The 23050-nt window shown below is 35.4% G+C and overlaps 1 protein-coding gene across 3 annotated transcripts in view; it reads right to left on the minus strand.

The window, feature by feature from the left end:
• Positions 1-22449, minus strand: part of frmpd3 (FERM and PDZ domain containing 3) — a 143722-nt gene extending 121273 nt beyond the window's left edge. For all 3 annotated transcript variants that reach the window (XM_046849662.1, XM_046849670.1, XM_046849659.1), the window contains exon 1: positions 22020-22449. The gene's annotated coding sequence lies outside the window, so the exon portion shown is untranslated. The remainder of the gene's footprint in view (positions 1-22019) is intronic.
• Between the last annotated feature and the right edge of the window lie 601 nt (positions 22450-23050).

Below are 23050 nucleotides of genomic sequence, written 5' to 3' on the forward strand. Positions count from 1 at the left end.
CTTCCTCCAAACACGTTTAGTGGAATTATGACCCAAAAGTTCTATTTAGGTCTCATCTGATCACATGACTTTCTCCCATGACTCCTCTGGATCATCCAAATAGTCATTGGCAAACATGTGCTGGTTTAGGCAGGGGAACCTTCCGTGCCATGCATGATTTCAAACCATGACGTCTTAGTGTATTACCAAAAGTAACCTTGGAAACGGTGGTCCCAGCTCTTTTCAGGTCATTGACCAGCTCCTCCCATGTAGTTCTGGGCTGATTTCTCACCTTCCTTAGGATCATTGAGACCCCACAAGGTGAGATCTTGCATGGAGCCCCAGTCCGAGGGAGATTGACAGTCATGTTTAGCTTCTTCCATTTTCTAATGATTGCTCCAACAGTGGACATTTTTTCACCAAGCTGCTTGGCAATTTTCCCGTAGCCCTTTCCAGCCTTGTGGAGGTGTACAATTTTGTCTCTAGTTTATTTGGACAGCTCTTTGGTCTTGGCCATGTTAGTAGTTGGATTCTTACTGATTGTATGGGGTGGACAGGTGTCTTTATGCAGCTAACGACCTCAAACAGGTGCATCTTATTTAGGATAATAAAATGTAGTGGACGTGGACATTTTAAAAGCAGACTAACAGGTCTTTGAGGGTCAGAATTCTAGCTGATAGACAGGTGTTCAAATACTTATTTGCAGCTGTATCATACAAATAAATAGTTTAAAAATAATATATTGTGATTTCTGGATTTTTTTTTTTTTTTAGATTATGTCTCTCACAGTGGACATGCACCTACGATGACAATTTCAGACCCCTCCATTATTTCTAAGTCAGAGAACTTGCAAAATAGCAGTATATATATATATATATATATATATATATATATATATATATATATATATATATATATATATATACATACATATCATAGTATCATAGTATGCATATTTTTAGCTAAAATATTTAACTTCCTGACTGGCTCAATGATAAAAAAAAAGCCACTTAACTAGCCATCATGATGCTGGCACTAAATATGAATATATAAAAATGATAATTGTAGTTCAGTTAAGTGGTGCATACAAATAGATTCATTTTGCAAACTGTCTTAAGCAAAGGTAAAAAAAAATATTAGAACAAAGCAACAATGTATAATGTTCACTGAATGACTTGTTGACATTTACAAACACTTTTATCATGCTACTTTAAAAGCTCTCAGATGTGGGGAGTAAATGTTCTTTTCTTCGTATGTAGCCGCACGAACAATTTTCAAGCTAATGTCATTTCTTGCACATTATTATATGACTCATGCTTTAAAGCTCTAAGTTATGCCTGCTATAACTGAAGTTTGTAATTTGAAAGCATTTAAAGCAACAGTTCCACTCAGAAAAGGTTTACTGACACCGACAAAGGTTTTAAATGAACTCTCAGGAAAGTGTTAAAGAAAACAGTTTAAATTTCCAATTCTATATATGGACTATGTACACATAGCAACAACAACAATAGAAAATAATTTAAATATTTAAACTGTGTTCATATATTATAAATATACATATACATATGTGTACCGAATGCAATCCTAACATAGTTAAAATCTCTCAGGCACATATTAAATGGTGGACCGCAAGTTTGTTTAGTCTCCACCTCTCACTTTAAGTGCATTTTATTATTATTATTATTATTAGTAGTAGTAGTAGTAGTAGTAGTAGTATTAGTATTATTATTAGTATTAGTATTATTAAACTTGAAAACATACACAACAATGCCAGGGGTATAAAAAAATAACGCTTCTTTAGCGTTTCATTTCCAGTTTCAAGAACTTCTCTTAAAAAAAGAAAATCTTGACAATTCCACTTTGGAGGAAGTGAATGTATGAAGGATGGAAAGAATAAAGACATTTGTGAAAGAATGCTGAAATAAGTAGAACAGTTCGTAGATCATATCATTAGAAAATTAAATGTTAAACACACACACACACACACACACACACACACACACACACACACACACACACAGATTTACAGTATATACACGTCTGTATTACCCAAATTGGGTATAACAAATGTAAAATATAGAATATCATTTTTTTTCATTTATTTATTTGTATTTAATCAATTAAATGTGTGCCAATTAATTTGATTACGTAATTTAATCAATATATTAAAACGTGTATTGCATTACTTTCATTTATTCTATAAAATTTAAATAAAATATTATTTCATATATTATTTAACCAAGCAGGCATTTTATTTAAAACAATTTTACAAATCTAAATTGTTCAAATGTTGATGCTTGCATATGTAAATAATAATAAACTGTGTTAATAAAAATTGACAAGCAATTTTATGTTTTGCATTTCTTCCCCCAACAATATTGAAATTAAATCTATAATGAAGGTACGTACCCAACCGTGAATTTTGTATGTGTGTGTGTATATATATATATATATATATATATATATATATATATAGATAGATAGATAGATAGATAGATAGATAGATAGATAGATATTTATTTATATATATAGAGGTTGTAAAGGTTGTAAAAAAAAAAGTATGGATCGTATGATTTTAACAACTACTTAAGAAACACACACACACACACACACACACACGTTTGTGTGTGTGTGTGTGTGTGTGTGTGTGTGTGTGTGTGTGTGTGTGTGTTTCTTAAGTAGTTGTTAAAATCATACGATCCATACTTTTTTTTTACTTATGACATAAAATATAACATTTTCCATTGAGCCCAGAGTCTATAAATAACTGAATTTTTATTTTCTTTTATAATAAAAGATTTATTAACCATCAATAATCATAATTATTAATCTAACCATCAACATTAAGACAGACGTAACTATAAAGTGGCCTTTTGCAAGTTTCATTAACATTTATTATAAATGTAATCAGGAGCTGAAGGCAAATTGCATGTATGAGAAATGTAAATGCTTTGCTAATGTGATAGTTTGAATTACCCAAGTGTAATCTAGCTTGATTACATTTTGGTTTATTTCTAATTTTATAATTAGGTCTACTTGTAAAGAAGAAGAAATATTTGGGCATTGTTTTGTATGTAATAGTATTAATTGGACCTGCAGCTTGATGTGCAAATATACATCACGGGCAAATGTATTAAAAATATCTGCAGGAACAATGCAGAAACATATGCGATTCAGGTTAACAGCATTAATTAATTCTTAAATCAAACATAAAAAATGTCAGTGACTTTGACCATGGTATGGTTGTTAGTGTCAGATGGGCTGCTTTAAAATTTTTTAGAAAGATTTCCTAGATTTCCTAGGATTTTTACACTCTGTAGAGTTCTCACCAAATGGTGTGAAGAACAAAATATGATAAAACCACCAGAATAATTAATAGTTAGCTTTTGGAAATACCTTTGGTGATTAAAGAGGCCAGAATAGAATGATGAGCTTGGTTCATGCTGACAGGAAATAATAAGGATAAGTCTCACAAAAACAGCACAGTTGAAGATAGATTTATGAATCCTACCTGCCTCATCTCAACATTTCAGGTTGTTGGTGCTGTAATGGCCGAAACATTGATCCCATCAATATGAATTAAGAATCATTTAAACATCACAGTCTTTGTGTATTATTGCTGACTATGCCACAGTATTTAAGAATTATTGCTGACCATGTGAAACCAGAAGATAGAGGGTGGGGGCCAATGATTGTCTAACCTCTGTTAATAATATAGTGCCTGGTGAGACTACCCCCACACACATACACACACGTAATGTGGTCCAAAATCGTATAATAATTATTGTTTTTTTAATGTAGTATTTTTAAAGGCTTCCAATAAAATCTCCACCAACCCACAAGAACATAGCTACTGTACACCTAAACCTAAACAAATGCAACTGTGACCAAAGGGAGGCGGTGGAATTTACGTTGAAAAAATCTGTGATCCTGAACTATTATAGAATGAATAAGATATAAAATGAGTTAAAGGGACACATAAGGAAGTGGCTGTGAAATTAGACAATGTAAGCATAAGCACATGTTAGCAAAATGTTTGCATAGCAGAAGCTACCAATACCATTCTGTAGACCAACTGATTCAAAATAAGACACTGAATTCAGAGAAGCTTCTCATAAGATTCACAAAAAGCCTGCCTAGCTACCAAGGCCACACACTGCATCCTTGGCCTGGCTGCTGAACCCTTAAATATGGCTGTTGTACAAAGAGTACACTTGAAGAGTAAACTGAGATAGCAAGTTAGTGAACGGCTCTGGAAAAAAAAGAATGACAGATGGTATGATGCAGCAAGCAAGATTTACACATGGAAACCCTTAAGACTGGTTTATACAAAGAAGCAAACTCACAATGAATATCACTGGTGATACAAAAAAGAGTAGAGGTGACTGATAATACAGTAAATAAATAATTATTCACATGAACAGAAGAAGCAAAATGAAACTCCCATAAATCAAAGAGTTCATGCAAAACAGTGCGGATGGATTTACACTACCTGTATCTAAATGAGCAAATAAGAAGTGTACTGCCATTGTTCAAGCTGATAGATTTCCCGTCATAAATTACTTACAGGATAGAAGCATTTATGTTCCAGACAACTTCACAAATTGTTGTGATTTTAAATTGCTATGGAAAAGTAAAGCGATTGTCTATATATGAACTTTTGACTCCAACACACATAGTCAGTCTTCACATTTATAACAATTCATCCAATTAAAAAAAATGTGTGAAATATTGTAAGGGGTTGGGAGTGATAGCTTAGCAGTTAAGACACTGGGATACTGATCAGAAAGTCTGGGTTTCCAGCCCCAGTATCGCCAGGCTGCCACTTTTGGACCCTTGAGCACGGCCCATAACCCTCTGTGCTCCATGGGTGCTGTATCATGGTTGACCCTGCACTCTGAATAAGCTGGGATATATGAAACAAATGCTATTCATTAATTTGCTATAATGTATATGTGACAAACAAAGGCTATTCCATTATTTATATTTCCCTTTTTTTACCACTTTATTTATTTTTAAATGCATTAAACAACCTTAAAGTACTTATGATAATTTATGGTCAGAACAAGGATGGGATAAAATAACAGAGATGTGCCTAGTGCCTAGTGTTCTTTTTTAATTTCTAAAACCTGCTATGGCATGCAATGCTTCAATCAGTTAATTGCACTACAAAGTAAACAAATGCAATTCCATTGCATTTTTAAAGCTGGTTCATGAACTGAGGACCATTTTACATCATGTTAGTAATCCAACCCTGTAGCTTATGTAGACAAAATGTATTTGTTTGGCCTGCAAGTATAAAGCATATGTAGGTTATTAGCCTAATTGCTGTACTTAGCTAAATGAAGGGATCTGAGGACATAGTGCCTGTTGGCTTCAAAATAGACTTGGCTAAAGCTTTGCTGCCTTTACTGAAGTCACAAGAAATATAAAATTTAATAGCTAATACACTGAAATGTTTTTGCTAGTTAACATACTAATCATATTAATCAGTGGTGTACATACACTATACCATGCATCAAATGTACTGAATTAAAATAGAATGTACTGTGAATAAATCATGGTCAAATCTGATTAATCATAAAGGAGTATCATTTTTAAACCATTTGAATTATTAGTCAAAATGCATGCAAATTTGAGTAATATTATATGGTACATTACATAATGATAAACCAGCCCAAAAATGTTATTGTATGTATATAGTACTGTGTTAACATTTTACTTCATTTTCTAATTAATAAGTAATAATAATATAATGAATACATTCATTATTTCAACATAAAACTCCATAAAAATAATTCCCTATAAGTTTTTTGGTGTATCTTGCTATCCACAAGAGACCAGGAAAATCAGCGAAACAAATGAGTTACCTAATTTCCCGACTATTAAGCGCACCCACTGAATTTTACAAAGATTTTTATTTTTAACATAAATAAGCCGCACCTGTCTATAAGCCGCACTAATGAACTTTACACAGGCTTTAACAAAAGACAGTGTCTGTTACACGGTGTAACGGGTGAAATATGTTGTGGCTCCTTTAAAAGATGGGCATTTTGGGAATAGCCTGCCGCCCCATTCTTCTGGTATTACTGCATGTATGCAAGACTGAGGAATATGCTTACGGCTTATAGTCCGGAAAATACGGTATGTGGCAAATGCAATTCTGCAATAAACTGGGGGTGCCAGAGTCAAACCGTGGTTTTATATATATATATATATATATATATATATATATATATATATATATATATATATATATATATATATGTCAGTTGCGGGCCTCTTAATACCACCACTATCACGTCGCAATTATAGAAACCATCAATACTATACAAAAACACAAATATAACAACGCATGGCATTATCGAGAGAGAGGAATTTTGCATATGGAAGTTAAATACCATTTAACTAAAGCAAGCTCCAGACCTCCAGTGGTCCCCAACCTATTTTCTAAATGTAATAATAAACGTGAATCCACTGTGTTGATTTTTGTTTTGCTCGCTTGGGGTTTCAATTTAGCGGTAATGTATTATGGGTTACTGGCCGTTGCAGCCCCTTTAAGAAGGTGAAGGATGACCAAGGCAAGCATCTTGACATGCATCAAGAGTGAATCATAAACAGATGTGGCGGAGAGAATCCGTTAATTTTTCCCAAAATAAAACATCGTTCAAAATCAGATAATAAATATCTGTAATGTAAAAAATATGTATTCTTTCTGTCCGGTGCCAGTCCGCTGGTCAGGGGTTGGGGACCACTGCTCTACACTAAAACTGCCACATCAGACGCTGTAAGCCAGTAGTACCGCTTGTATTCATTGGTCTGGAAATGGGAAAAAAAAATAATATATATATATATATATATATATATATATATATATATATATACAGTAAAACCCCGTTGTACAAGCATAATTCGTTCTTGAAAATTGCTCGTAGGTCCATTTGCTCGTACGTTTGAACTGATTTTCCCCATAAGAATGAATGTAAAAGTAATTTAATCCGTTCCGATATCTCATTCGATCTCTTATTTCTGCACTTAAAATGTATTTGTAGCCTATTGTAACAAACAAATACACCGCAAATTACCGTAATGTGAACATAATTTAACACTGACCCATGTGATAGTGGTCGATTGCGAGACGCGCACAACGTTTGTAACCTTCTTGGTTTCCATGGTAATTCTATTTACTTTCGTTTTCACAGCACCATCACTGATTTTCTTGGGAGACATTTTTCAAGATTTCTAGTAAAAAAAAAAATATAAAACTAAAAAAAGTTACGTTTTTGCTGCACTGAACAACGAGAGCGCCCGAGTGATACGTCATCAACTAAGCGACTGATGCTTCCCTCTGCCGAAAATGGGGACCCGGCAGCGTGGGTTTGCTCGTGCCTTCGAAATTTGCTCGTAAAATAGGGTACAATTTTGCGAGCGAGTTTGCTCGTATCTCCGTTTGCTCGTACTATAGGTTGCTCGTACAACAGGGTTTTACTATATATATATATATATATATATATATATATATATATATATATATATATATATATATATATGGCCTAAACACTATAAGAAGCACTGACCTACATTTACAACCTAAATTCTAATATTTGTTCAATAAAATTTTATTAATTTAGTTTCAACAGTCTATTTTCTTCATTTCGTAGCGTTTCTCTTGGCTGCACTGCTTCCAGTATGTGTATGTGGATGTTAGATTTTTCGTCCAATCAGATTTCAGCCTCTATGTCAATCTAATCTTCCCAGGGCTTGCAAAGTCTGTTCTGCAGGCATTTTTTTAACCATAGTCACCTAAATAAATAGCTCAGTTTCTTTAACCAATCAGATTTCATATTTGCCTCACAGGCAAATAACGGCAGAATAACGTCAGCATTTTTCCGTCCTCTGATTGGTTGGTCAGAGGGAAACTCTTACAGCCAAGTTCGACAGGCAAAACATGTTTGTAGCACGCTGCACACATTAATACATCTGAGTTAGACTTTTTTTTATGCCAACAGAGAAATTGATTTGGTCTTGGACATAAAAATTAATTTTCAAGAAACGCTAGACATCATAAGAAGAGGTCAGCCAATCCCCAAAGCTATCTAGCTTGCCCAGGTAAACGGTTTGTTCTCCGCTTCCAGACCAGTGAATTTATGCTGGATTACAGCCTCTAAGGAGTGGTGCAGATTATGAGTATGCATCTCTGGTGAGTAGGCTGTATTTTATATACATTTTAATGTTTTTGTTAGACAAATATTATATTAAAAATATTAATTCTGAACTGCTTCAGATGATGTAGGTGCACAGTTGAAGTTGTAGTGTAGAAGTTTGGAGTTGTCTTAACTGGGTTTCTTGCTTTATAATGGTATGATCAAGGTACTTCTTACGATAGCTTGTAGAACCACTACAAAAGCAATAACTTGAAGTTATTATGTTCTTTATCAGTCTCTGACATCATTTTGAAGGAATTTTGGCACAGTCTTCTTCACAATGTTCCTTCAGGTTTTTAGCCATTTTTTTATATAATTTCAAGGCCAGAATCAGAAGTAAAGATGGGCAGAGGTTCAACAATCTGAAAAAAAAAAAAACAACTGCTTCTTCAAATTGTGGAACAATTTCAGGATAATGTTCTTCACTATAAAATTGTGAAGACTTTGAATACTTCATCATTTATAATCTATATATGATTAAACAATTAAGAGAATCTATAGATTTTCCTCATTTTAAAACCTGCTGAGGACCAAACTCCCAAATGTTTATAATGTCCTGAGAGGGTGTAATTTCTTTTCTACATGAATTTTCATTTATGCCACATTGCTGTCTCATCTGCAAAATATCAGAAGCATCTGAGAAGGCACATGTGGAAAATTATAGCAAGTGTAATGAACCTGAGAAGGTTAAACACTTACTCAAGCATTATCTTTTATTCAAAATGTTTTTGTAGAAGAGATTACAGTCTAAGCACACATTTTATTCAAAATAAATTTCATGAAATGTATATTTTGAGGCAGATTTATTGGCACTGACATGGAGACTGTTAGGAAGGTTTTCTATCTAGCTCGAAGGACCAAATCAGGGATTTCACTATCTGGAGTGCGCTGATCAGGAGATTGTACTCACTCCAGCGTGTCGGTAAAAACATGGTACAGGGTTTAGAATTGTGTGTGATTCTTCCTGTTAATTGCTAGCTGCTATTTGGTAGGTTGCACGATGTCGAATTCCCACTGCTGAATGACATGTTGTACGATGTTGAATGCCCACTGCTGAATGACCACTGCTGAATGTGTGATGCTGAATGGGAATCCTTTCCTACAGGGACACTTAGTAAGACTCTTTACTTTGGTAAGTGTAAGCAATTTAGAGTTTCTTAGTTGGAAACTCTACAAAAGTTTAAGTAGATTACATTGGCAGTACTGAAAGAGATTTTGCTGTAACTCATTATATATTTGGACTTTGTTACATACAGTATATTATGTAATGCAATTTATAATATATTTCCTTGGGTTATTCTAGCATAAACAATCTAAAATATTAAGAATTGATGATGGAGTGTGGGTGGTAAGAGCTGCCACTCAGAATCAGTATGTAAAGAGAGAAATCCATTAAATTCTGCTAAAATATTAATCAGATAGGTATATATGTTTTGCCACAACTTTTGCTTTTGGCCTTTAGACAATAAAAAATTTAGCAGGTGGATTTTTGATATGTTGAGAGAACATTTACCATAAAAAAGTAGCCTATTTAGTCACCTCTTTCTATTTTCTTTTATATTGGTCTGTATTTTGGTCTGTTGTTGTTCTAATAATAAATCGTTGGCACTACTTATTCATTCTAAGCTCTGTCTGTTTTGCAGCAAGCATTACATATGGTCTCACATGCATAGTTATTCATGATTAGCACTTAACAATGCTTTAAATTAGTCAGAGCAGTGTGTGTTCAGATCATTAATTTAACCATAGGACGATAATCCATAGGAACACATCAACTGTGCGTAAAAATGTGCTGAGGTGAGTCATTGTGCCTCAGGAGTTTCAGTTTGAACAGTCATACAGTAAGAGTGGAAACTGAGATATTAATATTAATAGTTTATTTAATCTTATAGCTTTCCTTATTACTGAACTTCCTCAGTGTAGTGAGATGCAATCCTTTTAGCATTTGCATAGCACCATTTCCACATTAACAAGTAAATTCCTAATGGGACTTGCCTGAGCCCTTGACACTTGCTGTCTTGTGAACAGTGATGTTGGCAGCCAGTACCTTAGGTCTTTACAAAAGTTGACTCTTAAAAAACCATTATTATTAGATTCTCAAGTTCCAACCTCAAGCGAGTCTGAGTGTGAGTTTAGGTACTTCAGCATGGTTACTACCCTGTTTCTCTTCTCAGGCTCACACAAACCCTTTCTGAATGGTGGCAAACCACAGAGAAAAATGTGAGACCAAACTGAGCACATATCATACTAAGAATTATTAAAATAATAATGAATAGCTTTTGGGTGTAACAAATTTATCACAAAATCTCTGTTATTCATATTAAGCTAATCATTTTTACGGTTGTGATGTTCCAGTCTAGCTAAAAAACATTCCTTTTTGTACTACACCACTGAATTTATATCAACTCTGCTTAAGTTCTTCAGTTTTGACAGGGGATTACATTTCAATTAAGTGTTACACATACAAAAGTTTAACAATTGTAACAAAATGTGTGTAAAATGGACACCATCTGAGCAATGATGAGCATACTTCCCACCTCTGATAAAAAAAATAGCTGACAATGTATTACATAATAGTATATTATTATGAGAAACAAACTAGATAATTTAATGCTATTCATTTTCATCAAACTTTCATCTTAGGCAATAACAGTAGGTTTTGGATGAAATACATGTAGCTATGTCACATTCCACTTCACAAGTTTTGTTTCTAATTGGAGAATATGCTAACTCATGATACAGTATATATGTAGGTCAAAAGAATACCAAATCAATATAGTTAACATACCATGAAATTCCATGAAATTCAATCTGGACTGTGGCTAATTGAAAGCAATTGAACTGAGTATTGACCTGCTCATGAATTAACTGTATCGCAAGGTTAGAAAATCCAACTAAAGAAACATACCTTTGGCAAGTTTTACATGAATGTTTTACAGGTATGGCAAAATATTTAAACTCAATGTTTGTAGAAACTAACTATATAGAAGCCAAGAGTATGTAAAACTGTTATTTATGCTAGGGGATAATTTGTTTCATATTAACAAAAAGAATGTTAAAAGACTAGGTGTTTATTATATGAGGGTTTTATTTGTCAGTCTGGGAAAGTGGTGTCTCAATGGATAAGGACTTCTTATTGAAAGTTCATTGGTTTGAATCCCAGTAACAAAAGGTTGCTACTGTTCAGAACTTTCACATGCACTAAAATATCCAAATAACAAACATTCTCTAAGAAATTTGGTTAAATTCAAGAGTGGTTAAACAGTATTAAACTCCAATAAAGACAAATAAACAGAAAAATTTACCAGCCTGCAAAAACTACTACATCAAATCATGCAGTTGAAAAAAGATGGAGCTTACACCTGTGCAAATTAATTACTCTTTATTCTACTTTAAGGAGTCAATTGATTCTTGCATTCAAATATGTGGACTCTCACAATTAAATTTATTCTGGAAAGTCACCTCCACAAAAAAAAATGGCACTATAAACATGCAATTTTTTTGCTTTATACCAGAGCTTTTCATCTTGCATTAGTTATTGGTATATTGAATAACCCTAGCAGACACTAACTCTGTCAGAGTTACACTTATAGAAAAGACCTCATCCATCCTGCTGTGACTTGTGTTTATTTATCCTTAAAGGAGCAGTCAGTCTGCGAAATTTCTACTGCAAACATGGCAGCAACCAGTTATGATATAATTTTACAGCAGTAAATATTTCAGAAGACCCTTTACACAATAACAAAATAATTTTACCAGGTAGCTTCTCATTTGATGTTAATTTGATATTTCATCTTGAATTTTCTTAAGTGGACATGCTATGATATATAGAGCTTATATTTTCAACGACTTCACATGTTATGAATTTACAGGTCAAAGTTTTACTTTTGTTCTAACATTTTAATTTTAACTAAAACTAAAATTTAAAAGGTTTGACTCAAAGTCAATGGAATGAAAAGCTTCTTTACAATTCAGAAATACGTCCAAATTGTACCGTCATAATCTACACGGTTATGGGAATGATGTGCTGCAGTATTTCTAGTGCAGTTTAAATCAATAATGCAGTTTGCTGACTTATACATGGGAGCAAATTATGTTTTACAGTTAGCTGACATTTACATTTTTTGTTTTGCAAGAATATAGATTTTAGCTAGGTAGAAATTAATGGATGGGTGATTTAAATACAATAAATGCTATTAGTTTTCTCCTGCTCTTTTCTAGATGTTTACTTGTGTGAGCTTCTAGCACATAGCTAATTCTTTACTTTTATGTAGGCAATAAATCTGACAAGTCTGCTATTTGATCTGTTTTATTGTATTCATTGTTTTGCTTTTAGGATGGTCTATGTGTATTGGTGCATCAGCTTGGTTGTTAGTTGTTTGATAAAACAATTTATCTTCATTTTACAAGAAGAAGATTGGGTTCTATAGATCCAGGCATGGCTGGGAAATTCAGCATACTTTCTTTCCCCTGTCTATTGCAGCAAAGGTAAGTGTGGTAGTCTGTCAAGTCATATATGACTATAACATTTATATGTTATATGACTATAACATTTTTCTCTGACGGTGTTACACAGCCTGTGATGCAGCATGAGTAGCAGTTTAACCTCCTACGACCTGGGTGTCCACATACGTGGACATTGTGCACAATGGTGTCTTTATTGTTTTCTGTACATACAGACTGAGTGTCCACATAAGTGACATAATTTTTTTCCAGGAAGAGCTTCATGTTCAAAAAAAAATATGGTTATTATAATTATTGGTTCTTCCTAACCCCAAATAACTGGAAAAAATCTAAAATGCAAGCCAAACCAAAGCTCAGGTCTTAGGAGGTTAAAAAGGGTCTTTTGGATGGCTTCCATTGTGTCTCTGATTATGCACTGTGTTAAATATCATCCTTCCGGTTTGTAATTATTGTAGGCTGTGGGAATTAGCATTCTAAATTAAGATGAAAATGTATAAATTACGAAGTAAAGAAGCCCATTTATGTGAAGGTTATGTCAATGTTGAATGATGTTAACAGTCTAGATCTGCAGACAAGATTTTAGATAAACGGTGGGTTTAAGCAAGCACAATTTTGAACAAAATTGGATTTATAAATACCACTGCTCTAGTAGATTTAAATGTCATACCCCTAATGTGTCACTCCACCCATATCAGCATATACTCCTTTAAAGTACCAACCGTGCACCAAATGGAAAAAATGTCACCTTACCAAAATAGCCATCCCATCGGCATCATACTCTTAGTAATAAAGGTACCAGAATGTGCTTTTCCTTGACACATAGATATTACCACCAAGGGTACATCGTTTGTAACTTGATGCATCTTTTATCTTTGAAAATAATTTATGGTATGTAACTGAACCTGAAGGCTCACAGACTTTATTCTAAAAGCTAATTAAAAATACACCATATGCACCATTCTGGGAAAAGATTTACAAAACCTTACCTTAATTGTACCCACCCAGATACAATGAAAACCTACTGTTTGTTAATGTACTCTTATTGTACAGAATACATAATCTAACTACTTTTGCACAGGCAAAAAATAGAGCCTCATATTGCCTATATAGCCTAACCTGTCAGAGTTAAGGATTTGGAAGACAGTGAGAAGAGTGTGGAGAAGTATGGATTCGACTTACTAAGTGGCTAAGCTGCACCGAACAAGAGAAGAAGACATGCCATGTGTCGTGAGTGACTGCTCTTTGCCTATGGTGAGAGCTTCTAGTGTTTCAATTCTGAGTAGGTGGACTCTCATCGTTGGCTTTTTCTAGGAGCACCATATCTGTCTTTTCATCTATCTTGTTATGAGTTACGAAGCGTTTCCATGGGAACTAAATGGAAATTTCTAAAAAAAAAGAGAAGTGTGATATGGTCAAGGCTGTGGATGGTTCATAACAAGATGAAAGCCAGAGGGATTGATGAGTCCACCATAAGCTGCAGCACTGCAACAGCAGCACCATGTCATTAAAATCAAAATGAAAACACAACATCAATTTATTTTGTAATAGTTATAATTAGCTGAGCTCTAAACAACTGATTCATTAGGATAATAGCATATTATATATGTAATAATAACATTATTATTATTATTATTATTATTATTATTATTATTAATCAAAATAATAATAATAATTATAATAATTATATATACAGTGCAACCTCGATACTCGTGGGGTTTTACGTTCTAAGACACCTCACGAGTAACAAAAAAAAACGTAAAATATTGACTCTCTCCTTTTGATGGTTCCTTTTTCAAGGGGAATTTTACATGTACTGTAAACTCAACAAAAATTGTGAATTACTTATCATAAATGTTTTATTTACTACTTTAAATAAATAATACAATAATAAAATAGCTTTTCAAGCATTTTTATGTAATTTATTAGTCTTCTTCTTCTTCTTTCGGCTTCTCCCATTAGGGGTCACCATAGCGGATCAGCCGTCTCCATACCCCTCTGTCCTCTACATCTGCCTCTTTCAACCAAACTACCTGCATGTCTTCCTTCACCACATCCATAAACCGCCTCCTTGGTCTTTTACTTTTCCTCCTTCCTGGTGGCTCTATCCTCAGCATTCTCCTACCGATATACCACATGTCCCTCCTCTGCACATGCCCAAACTATCTCAATCTCGCTCCCTCAACTTGTCTCCAAAACGTCCTACATGCGCTGTCCCTCTAATAAACTCATTTCTAAACCTGTCCATCCTTGTCACTCCTGAAGAAAACCTTAACATCTTCAACTCTGCTACCTCCAGCTCCATCTCCTGTCTTTTACTCAATGCCACTGTCTCTAAACCATACAACATCGCAGGTCTCACCACAGTCCTGTAAACTTTCCCTTTCACTCTCACAGATACCCCTCTATCACAAATCACTTATGCTACTCTTCTCCACTCACTCCACCCTGCCTGCACTCTTTTTTCACTTCTCTAACACACTCTCCATTACTTTGCACTGTTGACCCCCAGGTACCTGAACTCCTCCACCTTCTACATCTCTTCTCCCTGCAACCGCACCACTCCACTGCCCTCCCTCTCATTCACACACATGTACTGTCTTACTCCTACTGAATTTCATTCCACTTCTCTCCAGCGCGTACCTCCACCTCTCCAGGCTCTTCTCAACCTGCTCCCTACTCTCACCACAAATAACAATATCATCCGCAAACATCATAGTCTATGAAGACTCCTGTCTGACCTTGTCTGTCAGCCTGTCCATCACCACTGCAAACAGGAAAGGGCTGAGAACCGATCCTTGATGCAGTCCAACCTTCACCTTGAACCAGTCTGTTGTTCCTAGTGCACACTTCACTGCTGTCACACTGTCCTCATACATGTCCTGCATCACCTCACATACTTCTCTGACACACCTGACTTCCTCATACAGTACCACAACTCCCTCTTTTGGCACCCTGTCGTACTCTTTCTCTAACTCCACAAACACACAATGCAACTCCTTCTGACATTCTCTATACTTCTCCATCATTATTTACAAAGCAAATAATGCATAGGCTCTTTCTCGGCATAAAACCATACTGTTGCTCACAGATGGTCACCTCTTCTCTCTGCCTGGCTTCCACTACTTTTTCCCATAACTTCATGGTGTGACTGATCAACTTAATTCCCCTGTAGTTACTGCAGGTCTGCACATCTCCCTTGTTCTTAAAGATCGGCACCAGCACACTTCTTCTCCATTCCTCGGGCATTCTTTCACCTTCCAAAATCCTGTTAAACAATCTTGTTAAAAACTCCACTGCCATCTCACCTAAGCATCTACATGCTTTTACCGGTATGTCATATGGTCCAACCGACTTTCCACTCTTCGTCCTCTTAATCACTGCTCCCACTACCTCCTTACTAATCCTATCCACTTCCTGCTTCACAAACTCCATATTATCCAACCTTTCTCTTTGTCATTTTCCTCGTTCATCAGCTGCTCAACATACTCCCTCCATCTTCTCAACACACTCTCCTCACTAGTCAACACATTTACATCTCCCTTTATTGCCCTAACTTGCAGCACATCCTTCCCAGCTTGGTCTCTCTGCCTGGCCTATCAGTACAAATCCTTTTCTTCTTCCTTAGTGTCCAACTTCTCATACAGCTACGACTTTTCTCATCACTCTGTCGATCCCAATTCTGTTTTGCCAACATCTTTCTCCTTTTGCTCTCCTTCACTTCCTCATTCCACCACCACATCTCTTTGTATTACTTTCTATTTCCAGATGTCACACCAAGTACCTTTCTAGTTGTCTCCCTTAATCACTTCTGCAGTAGTTGCCCAATCATCCAGCACCTCCTCAACACCACCCAACCCTGTCTGACCTCTTCCCTGAATCTCACACTACAGTCTTCCTCCTTCGGTTACCACCATCTTATTCTTCTTTCAGTCCTCACTCTCCTTCTCTTCCTCTTCACCTCCAAAGACCACCATCCGATTCTGTTTAGCTACACTGTCCCCTACCAACACCTTACAGTCTCCAATCTTCTTCAGGTTGCATCTTCTACATAGAATATAGTCCACCTGTGTGCACCTTCCACTACTCTTATACATCACCCTATGATCCTCCTCCTTCTTAAAATAAGTGTTCACCACTGACATTTCCATCCTTTTAGAAAAATCTACCACCATCTGCCCTTCCACATTCCTCTCCTTAAAGCCATACCTACCCATCACCTCCTCATCACCTCTGTTCCAGTCACCTACATGCCCATTGAAATCCGCCCCAATCACTAATCTTTTATTCCTAGGTATACCTTCTACCACTTCATCCAACTGACATCAGAATTTTTCCTTCTCCTCCATCTCACTACCCACTTGTGGAGCATAAGCACTGATGACATTTATCATCACCCAATCAATCAAACAATCAATATGATTCATGCTTGGGGATCAATTTGAGAATCTTAAATAATATTTATTTAAAACAAGATATATGAAATGCAGTTAAATATTAAAATTGTTGGTACTTAAAAATAAAGATTAATCTGCAAAATGATGGTTCATGTCATGATGAGCAAAACTTAATTTCATATTATGCAAACACAGTGTGCTGCAAATCTTTATTCTCTCTGTGGCAAAATAAAATGATAATTAAGGCTTGTTAACTTTTAAAATATATAAAATTAAATTTATGTATTCATCTGACTACATCTTGCCATCATGTTATAAAATATTCAGTTGTCAACTGCGAATAATGACCAATCCTTTTTTTAAATACAACATTGTCCAAAATGCCACTAATTTGACCTGTAACATTGACATTATCATGCCTTATTTATATGTCTTTGTTATTCCAATAACCACTAATGCCTCAATTGTCAATAGCTCAATTAATCAGTTTCTAATCAGTTTCTGGCAGTAGTGAAAGATCTAATCAATGTCTACTATTAAACTGATGAACATATACTGTAGAGAGCAAGTTAAAATATTGCACCCCAAGGAATGTAAACCTACAGAAGTCAATACACTGGAACTACTTTATTATGCACAGGACACATAATATATGTTGCATCCTCATTACCCAAAAAACTCCTTTACAAATGATAGATTTCATGCAAGTAAATAATGCAGCGATCTTTTGAAATACTTTATATCTAGGTAATTGTGAAATACATAGCATTGAATAATGTACTTGTTTACCTTGGTTAAAATCTTTCACAATAATTAGTGTAATAAGTAAGATTTATACTATGTGGGCGTTTATTGGAACCATGATTTTATATGGCACTGCAGTGCTAACTGCTTCCACTGGCACTGCTTCCAATCTGCCAGACAATTGACAAAAGTACAATGACATTGTGCTGTGTAAAAAAAAAAAAACAACAAAAGCATCATGCTTATCTTGTTGATATGGCTGTTGCTTTGCAGCAAGGTGCTTTGAAAGTTTTCATGCTACTAGAGAGATGCTTTGGAATTTTTCATTTCAGTGTGCATGATTAATTTTTTACTTTATTTATGATTATGGTACCATTGTTGCAATGATTCCCTACATTTTGTAGTAAATGGACACATTTGTGAATACAGATGTAGACCCTATAATGTCCTCTTATTATTTTTTTGTAGGCTTTGACATAGATTTTTGATTATTATTATTCATCAAAAAGCAAACACATTTCTTATTTATCATTTTGCCTGTAATCGTAATAGTTATGCATTGCTAGTGTTTGAAGCACATTAACATTTTCATAGTAGAATGGTAGCACTCAAGGAAAAAGCAATAAAAAAAAGTAAATACACTCATGCAAAATATATTCGTACCGATCATTTGTAGACATCAACCAGTGATCCACCTGGTCAGTCATAACTACTCATGAATTAATCACAGCCATAATACACTAATTAACCATAGTCTAGTCTTTACTGAAGTAAGGTGTGAATACATCAAAAACCTAAAAGAAATTACAAGGAGCATTTAGTAGTCTTTAAATGTCAGTGAGTAATGCTTGTTAAACATAATTTTCACTGTGGCTAACTAAGCATGTATCTACACTTCACAGCCACAAGTATATGGACTCTTGAGCATGTTCATATGGTGCTTAGTGAACACCCAATTCCAAATTTAGTCTCCAATATACTGTTAATAATATGAATAATTATATTATCTTAATAATTAATAATAATCATCTCCACTCTGCAGTAATTTACCCATACAGCCACAAAAGCAATACTAAGGTCGGGAACTAATGTTGGGTAAGGAGGCCTGGCACATAGCCAATGTTCCAGAAGTGTTCAGCTGGGTTGAAGTCTGGGCTATGTTCAGACAATGTGACTTCCTTTACTCCAACATTGACAAACCATAAAATTTTAATGGCACAAATACAAAGACATTCCATTCAAATGTGTATATTTAACCTTGTGTCGAACAATTTGGGGTTGGTAGCTGGTAGCTCTCACTGCCAGTTCATTAGGTTTTTATTATATACCAATAAACAATAAACATCATGACTTACGAATAATTAACTCTTAAATAGTATCTCAGGGTTATTCTTTTTTAATGTTATTCATTACCTTACTTAAATTTTGTGCTTCCAAATTTTTTCACACTCTGACTTATTTGGCACAACATGCTAAAAAGATGGAGTCATGATGATATTTTTAGCCTAGTGTCTGACCTCCCTTAGGCCATGTAGTGCCCAATCAGCTTGATGTGTTTGTCCAGACTGATAACTATCTCTCTCAGATAAAATCCATGATAAAAAGCAGAAACAGAATCACAATGGACAGCCAACTACATTATGACTTGTACAGTAGCCTGGCCAGGTTTAAAATGTTGACAACTAGCCAGAAACGTTTAGGCTACTATCCCATTAATAGCTTTCCTACTGAGGGCATCACCAAGGGCTTCAGAAACCACATGCTTACTTCAAAGTAAGTAAAATGAATGGACCATGCTCTATACTGGAGTGATGTATGATCTGGCCAACAAGGCTGGACAGCTAAGCTCTTAGAAAGGCACATTCACCTCAGAATAAACACCTATGCACAATTTCAGTCTCCATAAAGCACTGTGGTGCTGACTTTTGCTACCATCCTCCTCCTTGGAGGATTATCTGGAGAACTTGCATTGCTTTAGATTGAAAAATGGGCCTAGAGGAATATCTGTCTTAAATGTTTTTTAAATATTATACGATAGGCAAAAAAAAAATTAGATTTTCACATATTATTTCATCTTATATAACACCTACCTAGGTGCTCTTTTATACCCATATACAGCTGTATACTTCATTAAGTGTTTTAATCATAAATGCATAAGGGGGGCAGCTGGATTACCACCATTTCAACTGGCAAAACCCGACAAAAAAATCAATATCGTTTTCCATGCTAAATAATTTGCTGCATGGCCTCACAAGATCATCAGTTTGCTTTATTTTAATTCAACCCAAAACAGGGAAAAAAAAACAATTATCTTGACATTTGTTGCATCTAGCATGTATGTACATGTGTTGTATAGTCAAAATATTATAAACCATTAAAACGTTATAGATAATAACATTATTTTTTTTGTAATGTTAATTATTATTATTAAAATAATTTAGGCCTTACTACATTATTTCTGTCAGTTAATTTATATATACAGTACAGACCAAAAGTTTGGACACACCTTCTCATTTAAAGAGTTTTCTTTATTTTCATGACTATGAAAATTGTAGAGTCACACTGAAGGCATCAAGGGCTATTTGACCAAGAAGGAGAGTGATGGGGTGCTGCGCCAGATGACCTGGCCTCCACAGTCACCGGACCTGAACCCAATCGAGATGGTTTAGGGGTGAGCTGGACCGCAGAGTGAAGGCAAAAGGGCCAACAAGTGCCAAGCATCTCTCGAGGAACTCCTTCAAGACTGTTTTGAAAATTTGAGCTAATATGAATCTGTTTCTCGGTCAGAATAGAATCAAACAACAGCTGCCAATTGCATTTTATATATTAAAATGAGAAAAGCAACAAAACAAAGTGTTTTTCTTCTATGTATAAATAAATAAATAACCAATACTTTTTTTAGATTGGCTGCACTTAGTAGATCTGCATGGCATGCTAGAGCTAGATATGCTGGAGCACTTCCACTAACTCTAGATTTAATAAGACTGGAGTAATATACAATTACTAAAGCTGGCATATATCAAGTCATATACCTGTTTCATATATGCTGAAACTTAAAGATAAATGCTTACTTAAAGAGAAAGCAGGTCAAGAGACTATCCGAAACTTACAACAGCCAAATCAAAAGTATTGTGTTAGGTCAGCATGTGTTATTGCAATTGAGTTCCACAACTGCTTTATTCAGTCTTAAATACTTGTTACTTAAATACAAGTAAAATACTTGGGAAGCATCAGGGGTTAAACCAAGGTCATGTGTTGTATGTTTTACTATATAATCATTGTGATTTAAGATGAAATAAGTAAGCTGGCAGACTTACTCAAGTAAGTACTGTATATGCATTACTTACCAATAAACTTGTGGCTAAAACTTATCAACTAACACAATATTTGACATAGACAGCTGTTATTATAACCATTTAAAATTGTGAAATGAGCTATCATTCAAATTGCCTATGTGTACTTTCACTGTTCAACAGCTACACAAAAGGTTAATGCATTTCAATAAAACAGTGTTAATGGGGTGAAGGATTTTGGATGTGTGAATTTTATATGCGGGTATTGGGTCCAGAACAGAATTCACTTTTGCAGTTTAATTAGGGCTTCAGGAATGCCTGTGTCAGCCTCCAATATATGTATTCATATTCCATTTTTCCTCTCGAATAAACCTGTAAATGTGAGCTGCATTTTAACCTGCTTCCAACTTAAAATCCCCCCAACCTTCTCTGGAAATCTTTATTCATTTTATATGCAAGCCACATCAATGTCAGGAAGGACAACACAAAGATTAAATCCCTGCATAGATGTAGGCAAAAACATAATTGTGTAGTTTTGTAGGTGCAGTTTCTTAGCAGACTATGCTGGCAGCCTTAATCATTAAGTTGACTAAGACCGAGTACGAGTTCTGCTTCTGCAATATGCTTACTGATCTCCTGCCTGTCTGGGCACCCTCACCGAATGCATATTAAACATCTGTCGAAATATATTTAGGTAAAAAAAAAAAAAACATTTAACTTGCTGCATCATTACAGCAACAATCTGGCAAGATTATCAGGATAAAATGTAAAAATTTTAAATCTACAATGTACACTTTTCTTTTATTATTATTATTATTATTATTATTATTATTATTATTATCATTATTATTATTATTATTATTATTATTATTATTATTATTATTAATAAAGCATTTAAATGGTTGAAGCAGCTGAACCAGGAGACAGCAGTAAAGTCTTACCTTTTTCTGTGCTCCTGTATCCATCAGCCAGTGAGAGCCAAGGCAATCATGCTGGAAGCCAGTTAGTGGTTTAGCAGCAAAGCAGGTATGTGTGTGTGTGTGTGTGTGTGTGTGTGTGTGTGTGTGTGTGTGTGTGTGTGTGTGTAGGGGTGGGGGTAAGGGAGATCACAGACGGCTCCTAGTGAGCAGTCCACAGTGGGTTTCCAGTGCGCTTTTGTTCACCCAAGTCATTCCAGCTTGCCTCAGTGGACGGTACGGCTTATAGGTAGGACCTCCAACATCTCCGTCTGGTGCTTGCGAGTATGCACCTGCGCTCATCCCCTGGATTCAACTTTCCCTCTTTTTCCTCCTGTCTCCTTTCTCTTTTCCTCTTTTTCCGGTGCCTGCATCTGTTTCCCTCCGTGCTTCAGGAAGAGCCAGCGAGTGTGGTTGCGATGCAGAGACGGCGAGAGAAAGCGCAAAGGGAGGGGGGTTAGAGGGAGGTAGCAAGGGGTGGATGGAGGGAGGGAGGAAGAGAGAGACAGGAGGAGGGAGGGAAGGAAACAGAGAAGGAATGCTTCTTCCATCGGCATCAATCAGAGAAGAAGTGAAGTGAAGGGGAGGGTTGGTGAAGAGACTGAGCGTCACATGAAAAGCAGGATAGATGTGTGCCTGTATGTTCATGTGTGTGTTCCAGTGCATGCCTATTAGTGTGTGGATATGTGGATATCTATGGCTATGGACCAATGTGGTGGATTTATTGGAAAATAGGGTCTGTCCTTGCGCACACAGACAGAGGGCAATCAATCAGAGATTATAGAGTTAAGCATATTCAGTGAATTCTTACAATGCGTACAAATATAGCCTACAACTATAGGCAAAAAAAAAAGGAATCTTTAAAATTCTGGCAAATAACCCTGCATTTTAACCCTGCAAGTAAATGACAAAGCAATAAAGTTACTAATAGTTAGTTTCATCATGTGTCTATGACGCAATGGGTTCACTTAATCTGTAGGATAATGGCATCCATAAACTGCAAGGCAATCTACAAT

Source organism: Silurus meridionalis, chromosome 5, assembly GCF_014805685.1.
Source record: "Silurus meridionalis isolate SWU-2019-XX chromosome 5, ASM1480568v1, whole genome shotgun sequence".
Taxonomy (NCBI): Eukaryota; Metazoa; Chordata; class Actinopteri; order Siluriformes; family Siluridae; genus Silurus; species Silurus meridionalis.